This window comes from Bubalus bubalis, chromosome 9 (genome assembly GCF_019923935.1).
Source record: "Bubalus bubalis isolate 160015118507 breed Murrah chromosome 9, NDDB_SH_1, whole genome shotgun sequence".
In the NCBI taxonomy this organism is placed as follows: domain Eukaryota; kingdom Metazoa; phylum Chordata; class Mammalia; order Artiodactyla; family Bovidae; genus Bubalus; species Bubalus bubalis.
In genome coordinates, this window is record NC_059165.1 from 7,619,040 (window position 1) to 7,632,499 (window position 13,460).

Below are 13,460 nucleotides of genomic sequence, written 5' to 3' on the forward strand. Positions count from 1 at the left end.
AAAAGCTGGTCTTTCTCTGCAGAGTATTAAAAATTATATTACTTATTTTCAACAAATTGAATTTTTCATTATTGGTATTTTAGATTTGGAGAATTGTGATTGTTTTCTTGATGTTTTTGTCAAGAGTCCTCAGTATTTTATACAGATTATAGACACAAACCTACTGTGCTATCAATAGACATGAAACAGAAGAAAAAAATAAAATTCAAATATCTTTGAAATATAATTTGTTTCTAGAATAACTATTGGTTCAGACTAGAGTGTAGGTTCCCAAGTCAAGAAATGAGAAAGAGTGAAGAGGTAACTGCTGATGCAGAAAGCCCATTCAGGTCAAAGAAATATTGTTTAAGGACTAAAGATAAGCTATGTTTGTATTGCAGCTTTTAGCTTGCTTGAAGATCTATTGCTTTAGGGTTGAAAAAACACTCCAAAGGGGGCAATAATGGTTGCAGATTCACACATTATACGCTACTGGTGAAGTCCTTTCCTATCCTCCTATAAAGTGGTTTTCTATTACTGATGTATGCCAGAGCCAATGTGTACCTTTCCCTGTAAATAATGAAAGCAGGCTTCAGCACAAGAAATACATGGGCACTGCAGTAAACAGATACTTCTGTTTCATTACCACTGTTTTATTAACAAATTACTGCCATTAAAGAGATTATGAGGTTGCAAAAAACAATCCAAAATGAAATAGTCCAGGCCTAACTCAGTTTGCAATGAACTGAAGAGATGTGCCTGCAGTCCATTCAGTTCCTCATTGTTCCCATGACTCCACTAGTCTGCTTTGTATTTTGAATTGTGAATGTCCTTGCCCGAGTTGGGCTTTGTGAATCATCTCGTCCAGGGGAGAAGGATATTTCCAATTAAGTCAAGATATACACCTCTCACCTCCTAATGCGAAGAGTAGTGTGTTATATATAATATACCTCACACTGGAACAGACTCAAAAGCCCAATCTTTCTTGCTGTAGTTATTCCACAAGCCAATAGTCTGTGATCAAACTATACGTATTTGAAGCCACCATGACTCCCGAACTTACTGTCAGCAAATTTTTAATCTTAAATGAGTAACTTCACTTTTGAATACTGAAACTTTAACTTTCTAAATTTCTGGGGAGATCCTTAAAGTGTCCTGTTTTGCATTTGTTGAAGTGAAGGAAACCAAATGTGATAAGTGGCTCTTGTGTTTCAGAGCCCTATAGTTATTTGGGATGATTCAGGTATATATGAATACAATCTTTTCTTTAAGAAAGTGAAAAGAGATGCTACTCATATCTTTGTTTCATTTTTGGAGCTTGATAAAACAAAACGGTGGCAACATTCTGCCAAATCCAGCACTGGTTTTGAAATGGGCCTTGTCGTTGGGAACCAGAAGTCATAGTGGTAAACAAAAGCAGTGCTGCAAGATACTAACACATCGCTATCTTCAAGCATGGAGACTCAGAAAATAAAGGCGATTAAAAAGAATTTACTTCCTATGCAGTGAGTGCGAGATATAAAACGGAATAAATTTTGATTTTATGAAACTCATTTAAGGTTAAACCATCCTCTGGACCTCAAAAAGTTTCACATTTGCACATTACTGTATTTAACCTTTCATTATACCATATATTTAGTAGACTTCATAAACAAAGTTCTACCATATGGTTCTACCATAAACAAGGTTCACGTATTACTCGTGAACTTAAAAAAAACATAACTGTATATGGCAAAACGCAAATAATTATTTCTTTGCTTATACAATTGAGGATTTTTTTTTCTGTATTTCCAAAACAATGCAGGTGGCAGTAGTGGTAGAGAACTTACTTGCCACTGCAGGAGATGTACGAGATGCAGGTTCAGTCCCTGAGGTGGGAAGATCCCCTGGAGAAAGGCATGGCAACCCACTTCAGTATTCTTACCTAGAGAATCCCATGGACAGAAGAGCCTGGCAGGCTACGGTCCACGGGATCACAAAGAATCAGACACAACTGAACACATTAGCACACACATACACAATGGCAACAGAAAGATATTCCTGTAAATTAATAAACTCAGGGGATCTCCCTGTGTATAATATACACATATAAAATATAAACACTCACTTATTTTATGTAAATAAATATAAGATATATACACATATATGTGCATATGTATGTGAAGAGAGAGAGAGAAACACAAACTAGGAGTGATATTTGCCCAAGGCATAATTTGTGGATGATGATATAGTATGTTCTTTTTCTTGATTCTTCTGCTTGATTCTTAAAATAATTTTATTATATATATATTAGTTTCTATAAAATAATTAAATGATTATTCTAAAATTTGAAAACATCATTCTAATGGTTGCTTAACATCCATTTTATGTATACACTATAATTTATTGAATCATAATAATTTACATTTCATTTATTTCTAATTTTTACTGTCAATCATAATGTGATGGATATCTTTACCTATAAAACTTTGTACACTGATTATTTCTAGGAACTGATTCTAAGAATCACCACTCCAAGAAAAGGTTTTAAAATGTCTTTAGATATTAATAAATTGTTTTTCAGGGAGAATGTGTTCATTTATTCTTTAATCAAAAGTGAATACATTGTTAATCTGACCACACACCTTTTGCTCAACTAAGCACTTCATTAACTTTCATTTTTATTTTTCTAGTCATATTTCTTATATTAACAACCTTTTCACATCCACTGTTACTAGAAAGTCTTTTCGCATATGAAAAAATCAGTTTACATTTCCTTTTTTGAATTTTATATAAAGTTTATCATACTGCATGTCATTTTTCCACCTCATTACTATCATATCAAAATTACCTATGTTATGGCATATAGCTATAATTCATTTAATTTTCCTGATGCATAATATTCCATTTTGTGATTGTCTTAAAATTTATTTATTTACTATTTTTTTTATTTATCTATTGAATTCATCTATTTAAAGCATTTATGATGTTTCAGAGTTGTTTTTTTTTGAGGGGGGAGAGGTTCCCAGGTGGTACAGTGGAAAAGAATCTGCCTGTAAATGCAAGAGATATAGGTTCAATCGCTGGGTCAGGATGATCCCCTGGAGTTAGTTCAGTTGCTCAGTCATGTCTGACTCTTTGTGACCCCAAGGACTGCAGCACACCGGGCTTCCCTGTCCACAAGCAACTCTCAGAGTGGTAACTCTTGGAGTAGTAACTGGCAACCCACTCCAGTACTCTTGCCTGGAGAATCCCATGGATGGAGGAGCCTGGTGGGCTGCAGTCCATGGGGTCTCGAAGAGTAGGACATGACTGAGCAACTTTCACTTTCACTTTTTTCACTTTCATGCACTGGAGAAGTGCCGGGAGCCGGCGAGAGACATTCCACTCGTGACAAAGGTCATGAGGAAGGAGGCTCGGCATACGCAAAGGCGGGATCGAGCCTCGGGAGTGCCCCCGGATATTCTCGAGCATCTACCCCCCAAAAACCAGAGTCTGCCTACTTTATTGCTTTGTGCTCTCACCTCTGACTTTACTGGGGGCTGTCCCCCACCACCATCTCACTCTCTCTGTCAAAGAGTTAACTTACAGCTCCAATTAATAAAGTTCCTGGGCAATTAGGAGTGTTTAAATCCAAACCCCTCAGATGGCTCTCTAACTCGCCTGACAAGTTTACCCGGACACCTACAGCTATGCATACGATTGTTTACAGTCTCCCAGCCTCGAGAGGCACGGGAAGCTTAAGATATTCAAATAGCTTAGAGCCTCTCAGAGAATTAGAAACTGTCAGAATAAAACTAGTAAAAGATTTCATTGATGAGCCAATGTTTGTTGCCAAGTTTTCACATCCCCTGAATTGTATCCTTGAATGTGCATTAATTAATATAGTTGGTATGTAGAAAAAATAAGTAGTGGCCTTAGTGTTAGTAACTTTAGACCCTTAAGGTAGTAAATTCTTTCCTTTGTAAACCCATTACACATCCACCCTATAGGAACGTAATCTTATCTTCGGAAGATGGCGCCAAACCTTAAAATAATTACTCTTAGAGAAAATAAGTCTTTGTTGATAAGTCCTTGTCAAGAGTCATAAAATGTTAATAGGCCTCTGGCCAGAAGATGATGTAAATCACCTAAACCATTTGTATACGATAAATCTGCAGGAAAGAAACCCTGGTTTTTGATAAGCATCAAAGACTGCTGATTTTGCATCCCCTATTGTCCTCTATGTGTAACTTAGGGTATAAAAGCCCCTGTTGAAAATAAAGCTATGGGCCTTGCTCACCAACGCTTGGTCTCCCCATGTCATTCTTCCCTTTAACTTCCAGCTGAGTGTCCATCTGGAGCGCGGATATCCTCTGCGACCATTTATTTGCCTGGGCTTCTAAGACCCACTCGAGAAGGTGTCTAAGGTGGGGCACCTTCCGCTATTCGAGAGGGCGCCTGCGGCCTCCGTGGTCAGAGCTAACCTGGTGTCACGGGTTATATTGATTTTCCGCGTAAACCAAGCCACTCAGCTTCTTTTCTCCACTGAATTTTCCTACTGAGCTATCCTCATTCTATTACTCTTTATTATCTCTAATTAACATTTGAATAGGTCGCCTAGCTGTCTCTCCTTCGAATACCCTGGATCAGCCGGGGCTGGACCTCGGCAGAGAAGGAAATGGCAACCCACTCCAGTATTCTTGTCTGGAGAATCCCAGGGACAGAAGAGCCTGGTGGGCTGCCGTCTAGTGGGTCGCACAGAGTCAGACATGACTGAAGTGACTTAGCAGCAGCAGCAAAGACATTTGCATATCTGAGGTTATTGATATTTCTCCCGGCAATCTTGATTTCAGCTTGTGCTTCTTCCAGCCCAGCGTTTCTCATGATGTACTCTGCATAGAAGTTAAATAAGCAGGGTGACAATATACAACCCTGACGAACTCCTTTTCCTGTTTTGAACCAGTTGTTCCATGTCCAGTTCTAACTGTTGCTTCCTAACCTGCATACAGGTTTCTCAAGAGGCAGGTCAGGAGGTCTGGTATTCCCATCTCTTTCAGAATTTTCCACAGTTTATTGTGATCCACACAGTCAAAGGCTTTGGCATAGTCAATAAAGCAGAAATAGATGTTTTTCTGGAACTCTCTTGCTTTTTCCCTTGGTATCTCTAATTTTCTTGAAGAGATCTCTAGTCTTTCCCATTCTATTGTTTTCCTCTATTTCTTTGCATTGATCACTGATAAGGCTTTCTTATCTCTCCTTGCTATTCTTTGGAACTCTGCATTCAAATGGGTATATCTTTCCTTTTTTCCTTTGCTTTTTTGCTTCTCTTCTTTTCACAGCTATTTGTAAGTCCTCTTCAGACAGCCAATTTGCTTTTTTTGCATTTCTTTTTCTTGGGGATTGTCTTAATCCCTGTCTCCTGTACAATGTAAATACTTAGGAGTTAAATTATTGGATTATAGGGGAAACAAAAGTTCACTTTACAAGACAAAGTCAAATTGTTTCCCATACTTATTACACAATTTATTCTCTACCAGCATAATTGACCCCCTGATGCACATCACATGTGAAGCTCAGTAGAGTCAGACTTAACTTCTACCTAATGAATTTATCTAAAATAGCATCCTATAGCTATCTTGATTTGTAATTTTGCGATTATTACACATCTTCACACCTCTTTCAGGCATTTGTATTACTTTTCCTGAAAAATACCTGTTCATGCCTAAATACTTTTTCAATTTTGTTCACTTGTCTACTGATTGTCCTGTAAGAGTTATATATTTAAAAATTAATATTTTATTGTTTACATATGTTGCAAATATCTAATGCCAGTTTGTGTTCTGTCTTTTCACTATACATATTTTCACAAGCTAAAGTTCTTAATTTGTATACAATAAAATCTGACAGTCTTTGATGTATCATTGTTTTATTGCTGTTTGGTCCAGAAACCTGAATTTTCCAAGTCCACTTAGATAACAGTCATTCCTTTGCCCAAAATTCTACCATCTCACATCTGTCATAAAGCAAAATTTCTCATTTTGCAGGGGTCTTTTTAATAATCCTCCACTTTCTTCTATTGACAATTACTTATCTCAGAATGACCTACACACAGTAATATTTCCATTTTATACTAAGATTGTCAATCTGATTCCCTATTTTATTTTCTTTTACTGGTAAGGTTTGACTATCCTTGGCCCTTTACTTCTATATAGATTTTAGAAACAGTTTATATTCATTTAAGAAGCAGCTTGTCTGAGCAACACTAAGTCTAGATTTAGGCAGTATAGACACATTTAAAACGTAAAATGCTCCTTCACCCCTGCACATGAACACTAAATATCTCTTCAATTATGTCTTCATGTTAGAGTTGTGCTCAATCGCTCACTCATGTCCGACTCTCTGTGACCCCACGGACTGTAGTCCACCAGACTCCTCTGTCCATGGAATTTTCCAGGCAAGAATACTGGAGTGGGTTGCCATTTCTTTCTCCATTATATAAGAGTTATTTGGCATGATAATTTTTATAAGTGCCAAAAGCTATCAATATTTAAAGTTTTTAATACTTTACAGTCATTTTTAAGGTGTTTAAAGCAAAAACATTTACTATCTGAATTTTGGAACTGATTGATTTATCTCATGTAGGCTTTTTTCTTTAGAAAAAAGGTATAGATACCTATAATATAATATAATTTTTATATAATATATAAAAATATAATTTTATATGATGTATAAATATAACACAAATATACTTAAATATATTAGGTATGAGAAGCAGCCACATATCCAAAGACAATTATATATAACACATATATATACATATATATCTCTCTCTCAAAGATATATACATATCTCAAAATTACTTAAATTACTTGAGTCATTATACCTCTTTAATGTTAGCTCATTTAATTTTCAAACATTGATAAAGTTGTTTCAAAGAATCTTATCAATAGTGTTTGTCTATATTTCAGTGTGTTCATAACATATTTTTGTGTCACAAAGCTATCTTGTTTAGAGGGCAAATATTAATTTTTTGAGCTTTCCTAAATGCTATAGTCATTTTTAATGATATAAAGTAGGCACTTATTTTTTTGTTTAACACGTTCTGCTTTGAATTCTTCAAGAATGGTATTGCCATTCTGCTTTCCTATCTTGCTTGTGATAATTCTCTATCTCTTACTATATTTTTATTCTAACTACTTCAGATGTATCTCAGAAAAGAGCATGCAGTTAGATTGTTATTAAAGATAAACTCGAAAGTTTATATCTATATTGTTATTTTCCTGGGAGGAAACACTGGGCCTCATGTGCCTCTATATCCCCTGAGGAGTCTTCACATCCTTCTGGACAGAAGAGAAGTCCTGTAGGATTCAGATCTGTTCATTTTGAAATACCATCACTTAGTAATTGTCAGTGTGAGCAGTTGCAGTTTAAAATCTGGGGAACTCTGCCTTAGATATTACTTTGCTATCATGATGTCATTTATGCTCTTTCTCTAGCTGAAAAAGAAGGGGAAACTACATTTACTCATCGGGAAACATAGGTGCGCACAATGAAAGGTGCTCAGAGAAAAGCCTGGAAATATTATGTCTTCTATAAAAATCAGCCCAGGTGCTACTGGTTTTTCACAAAACAAATTCCCAGAGCCTAGACGCTGCTTATTCACCATAAAGGCCACTTTTTAAACTTCCGCAGAGATGCCGTGAAAGCTTCCTACGATTCAAGTCTAGCCAGGAACCAGAGAACTGAACTAATTGGTTAAGTCTGCTCAAGGTGACAAGCTGCCGACTGGCAGACACAACATTTAGAAACCAGGCTGAAAATGCTACATTTAATTTTACTTAGGATGTAAGAAAAGATCCAGAAGACGGGTCTGTTTACTGGCAATGAAACATTATCCCCACACTGTTCTCAGACCGTGTGGGAGGAGGTGTGGTCTTGGAGAAAGAAGGCAGCTTGTCACCGCGGGTCTTCACATAATTATTATAAAAATATGTTTGTGGCATAATGTAAACTTTGACACCAAGAATGGCCATAGTTTTGTCACAAATATAAACTGCTATTTGAAGTCTTTTTTTCCTAATATAAAAATAAACATAAAAAGAAAGCAAGCAACTTTTTAGCAATCTATAATACAGTACATTTTAAAATTCAGTTATCTAATGGATAATTCAGAAGGTTCAGAAGTATATTTCATTCAAGACTCTGTTTGCTGTGGGCAGTCACATATATAAATTTATGGGCTTCCCTGGTGGCTCAGATGGTAAAGAATCTGCCTGCAATGCAGGAGACCTCAGTTTGATCCCTCAGTCAAGAAGATTCCCTAGAGAAGGAAATAGCAACCCACTCCAGTACTCTTGCCTGGGAAATCCCATGGACAGAGGAGCCTGGCAGGCTACATGGGGTAGGCTACAGGTCCATGGGGTTGCCAAAGGGTTGGATACAACTGAGCGACTAACACACACACACATACATATATGTTCTGTGTAAGTGGATGTGTGTAAGAGATGTGCAACATTAGAATATGTTGCAATAGAGAAGGAGATAAAAGGTGCACAAGTGTTAATGACTTCACAAGGGCCATCTAAAGTCTTCCAGGGAAAATCTGAATTTAAAATCTTACCATGCAGACAGTGGTAATCCTTCCACTTAGCTTTCTACTTTCTTTTATGCTTTCATTAGCAAGCCATGTTATCACTTACATATTTTTGGAGTTGTGTGGCCTCTAGTGGTGTCTAGAAAAAGCATACAATGAAAATATTGCAAGACTGAACAAATCTATCTCCTGAGACTGAAAACTCAAAATGCTGAGTATTATTCTAACTTAAACAGTTTGGAATATTCCAGGGAGAATACTGGAGTGGGTAGTCGTTGCCTTCTCCAGGGCATCTTCCCAACCCAGGGATCAAACCCAGGTCTCCCGCATTGCAGGCAGATTCTTTGTCAGCTGAGCCACAAGAGAAGCCCTTTGAGTTAATATAATGCTCTTATTTGACAATTTTAGACTTTGGCCCTACTTGTTTCAAAGTTACTATTTCTAAACATAAATTTATAAGAAAATGATATGGAAGCATTTATTCTCTTCTTCATGTTGCTGTTCCCCCCCACCAGAGGTCAGTATCAATATTTAGACTTTATAAGAAAGTATTTCTGCAAGTCAATGATATATTTTTCAAAAGGACATAATAAAATACAGAAATTTTTGTTTAAGAGTGTTATAAGCTTTTTACCTTTAATTCAAAAATAAATTTTAAATAATTTAATTTAGAAAGTATTTTTTCTAGATTACCTGGGTTTTTCACCTAAAATTCTGAAACATACATATCATAACACTACATTAGGCAGAATAAATAAGCTGATGGACAGATGCCAAAATGAATCTCACTATACTTAGCTCAGTATGAAAGCCTGCCATTTACATCGTGGTCCAGAGTCACTGTATATTCAAAGACCTTAAATAAAAAAAAGTAATTAAGCTGATGAGCCAATTTAATGATGTATTCTTCAAGAAAGACTGGACTAGTTAGTTCACATTTTCAAAATGTAATGCTATTTCAACTTTAATCCATTGGATCTCTTCCTTATTATGATTAAAGAAAAGATAGTATTGATTTGAAAGGGACCCCAGGAAATAACAAAAGTGTACAACTTGCCCTAATAGGCAATTTGTCATTGGTATCTTTCTACAGATGGTACTATATGCAGAACAGGGACTACCTCTGGGATTGTCAAAATTACCTCTGATATGGTCCTTTCACTTTTTTAAAACCTTACAAATAATAAGTTAAAAAAAAAACAACTCTGAAAGAAGGCAATATATTCCACAGTTAAAGTATTTTCAAATATATTACAAAGTATTTCCCTGTTGCTGGGATTATTTAATACACTACAGATTTTAAAGACATTTCCCAATTCACCATGTTTACCAGCACAGTTTCCCTCAGGTTATAATGAAGGTGTTTATAACTAGAGATTAGAAGATAAAGACAAAGCTGTCTTTAGTGAGAAACTGAGTGATAAGAAAATGCAAACTAGGTGTCTACGAATGCCCTTTGCAAGAGAAGATATTCAGCAGCTGTATCACATTTACACCTTATAGGATAGCTGGAGAAAATGAAGCATAGGAATATGTGAGCTATGTACTGGCAGTTACTGGAAATGGGTTTTTGATTTAGTTGCCAGCTGAGAATTCAGAAACAAAATAAAACCCTTTCATGGCCATCAGAAAATATGACTTTCTAACTAAGAATAATGAATATTGTCTACGCAAAGGTTCCCATGTTAATTCATCCACCATCTTTCAGAGCCAGAATAGCACTATTTAAGAGCATTCTGATGGGAAATTTCTAACATTGAAAAGTCACTTGTATACACACAGAAAACCAGATTATATAAACGGAAACACCATTCCCATGATGAAACTGACCAGGCAAAAGTGAATACACTTTGAACAAGTAAAAATTCTTGACAGTCGCCAATCTCCCTTAATGCTACTTCCAGGGTGTTTCGTGGTGGCTGAAATTCAGCTGTTTGGTTAGAGTAAGCTAATGGGTCCAAACAAGTAGTAAGAAGGGTGAATTTTGAGGAAAGGTTTATGTTGGGGTATACATTTGAGATATATTTTGAAGTCAGTACAGTCAGAGGGCATGTTTAAGTTTCTATTTAATTTTGTTCTCTGTCAATCAATATTTATTGACCACATTAATGTTTTATTTTCAAATATGGGTAAAATATACATAAATTCATATGATAAATACCCATATATGAACACCCAGCTTCAGTCATGTTAATGCTTTGTACTCTTTATTTACTACGATCAAGGCATAAAAAGTTTAATTAAATAGAGACAATATGAGAACTATTTTAAAACCTTTTTATAAGAATGTTTAGCAGTCCGACTCCATATTTCCAGTCAAATAAAACTTAGATAAAACATTTAGATATTGATCCTAGCTTTGTCTGTGTGTTTTAAAACTGAAAAGCAAGTTAATAATCAATTTACTAAAAATTAGGTACAAGGATATCATCCTGATTTGACTACTACTATATACCCTTTTTTAATCTTTTTTCATATTCAAAAAATGTGTAAATCATGTGACATGTATATCCACACAGGCTTTGATAAACTTAATTTATATACATATAAATATATATATATGTGTGTGTGTGTGTGTGTATGTGTGTGTGTATAGAGAGAGAGAGAAGGCAATGGCACCCCCCTCCAGTATTCTTGCCTGGAAAATCCCATGTACGGAGGAGCCTGGTAGGCTGCAGCCCCTGGGGTCGCTAAGAGTTGGACAGGACTGAGCGACTTCACTTTCACTTTTCACTTTCACGCGTTGGAGAAGGAAATGGCAACCCACCCCAGTGTTCTTGCCTGGAGAATCCCAGGGACGGGGGAACCTGGTGGGCTTCCGTCTATGGGGTCGCACAGAGTCGGACACGACTGAAGCGACTTAGTAGCAGCATATATATATATATGTATGTATGTATATATATGTATATATATGTATGCTTATTTACATAGATACAAGCATCAATTTACTACAGCAGTTGGTAAAATTTTTGAAAATAAAATCTTTTGAATATCAGACAATTTTCATTTAAATTTTAAGCACCACAGTTCAGTTTCCAACCAGCCACTACACTCCTGAGAAGATACGAAACTCACAGCCTCACTCACAGACCTTTAGGAAAGAATAGTCCATCCATGTTTAGAGGTTCACATTAAAGGTGAGCTCAATGGTGATTTTAATATAATAAATATATAATAAATAGTCTAGGCTAATAGCTTCTTACAGATATGTCTGTGTTTAGTAAATTAAGATAAATTCAAAGTGACTTGAAATGTGTACCAAGTTGGAGGTAATGCCTCTAAGAATTTAGAGATATTTTCTCTAAAATACTATCTAAAAAGAACAGTTTTCCCATGAAGAGCTCAAGTGTCACATGTCTCCTCTGAAGAATGAGGAATAACACACGAAAGAGTGAAGGACAAGACCTTCATTACAAATGGCCAAATCTACCACCTCTCCCATGGAAAAAAGTCAAAGATGAAACCTTGGTGCTTTGATACTATGTGGAGCCTTGAAGTCAATTTCTCTCCTCTTTTTTTTTCCCCCTAGATCTTTCTTCTTTGACAAAGTTTAGCTTTACTTTCTAAATAAGATTAATGCTTACGGTCGACACAGATTATTCTGATGTCAGTCAAGGCACTGCTCTCTCCTCGGTCACTAAAACAATATTGGTACTGGCAGGTATAAAACACGCTCTCCAACACAGGCAGACAAGTGAGTTCAGCTTGGAATCTGAATCCAAATTAGGTCCCATATTAATTGCAAATGGTAAAAACCTTTGCTTTAGTTTTCTAATTAAGATTAATGATAGTGGTTTGAAGAGCTGATACCAAGACCCTGGCATTAACAGCAATCATTTTTCAACTGTGGCAAACACGCTTTCCTTTTGAAGTACATTCCAGTCCAAAATAAGAGTTGGCAAGAAGGTAGTGTTGAGGGACACAGAAGATTCAGTAAGCCGTATTTCTTCAGATTAAACCACAAATATATTGAATGCACAAAAACCTCAGGAAAAACTTTGTTTCAGGCAGCACATACCAGGCCAAAACCTGCTGTCCAGAGAAAGCGCTCAATTTTAGGAAAAACAAGGGGCTCCATGTTCTTGAAGGAGATGCTATTGAAAGTTATAAATAACCGGTAAAAATAAATGTTTCCATTTAAAGTGCTTCTGGATATCTGTTGATTGTGAGTGAGATGATTTACACAGAGTGCGCAGCTGAAGCACAGACTCACCATCTGGAATTACTAACCGAGAAACCCATAAACTCATCGACGTATTACATGACTTACCGTCAGGCCTCTGTGGAGTAGGTATCATCAGATTCTAAAGCTGCTCATTTAGACCACTTTAGAACTTGCTTAAGACAGAAAATGTTTCATTCAGAAAAAAAGCCTCCCTTTTCAGATTATGTTGTGTATGCTCTGAAAACAAATTCTTCAGAGGGAGATGAAAGAAAATCTGGGCAAAGAGCAACCAGTAAGTTTTTATCTCCCAGCTGTTTTGTCAGTTTTATACAACCACAGAAATTGTGCAGTGGATTTTGTTCCACAATCAGTAATACACGTAATGTCTGAAAATATAGACCTCTTTGGAAGGATGACTGCTTGGTGCCCTTAGGATTTTGAGGTGGCTTTTTAACTTTTTTTGAAACAATTATGTGAACACAAGAGAGCTTTTGTGTGCCAAGACTTACATGCCCTTTAAGCAAACAAAAATGGAAAATTTTAGCACATTCCACATTAATAGAAATAGAGTTGAATTTGCCTGAGTTCTGTTTATGAATGGCATTATTTATACAGCTGTGAACTGTATTGAAACATGACAATGTGGGGAGAAAAATCTCCAGGCATTGAATTATCCAGCTGACTTCTGTTTTTTTAAAGCATCCTCATCATAAAATCAAAAGCATCAAATTTTCAAAAAATATTGAATGCCTTTAGAAGAAG

The 13,460-nt window shown here is 36.2% G+C and overlaps 1 long non-coding RNA gene across 2 annotated transcripts in view; it reads right to left on the reverse strand.

Annotated features, from left to right (window-relative positions):
* The window catches only part of LOC112586804, a 234,802-nt gene that overhangs the window by 10,801 nt on the left and 210,541 nt on the right, over positions 1–13,460 (reverse strand). The window lies entirely within an intron of this gene.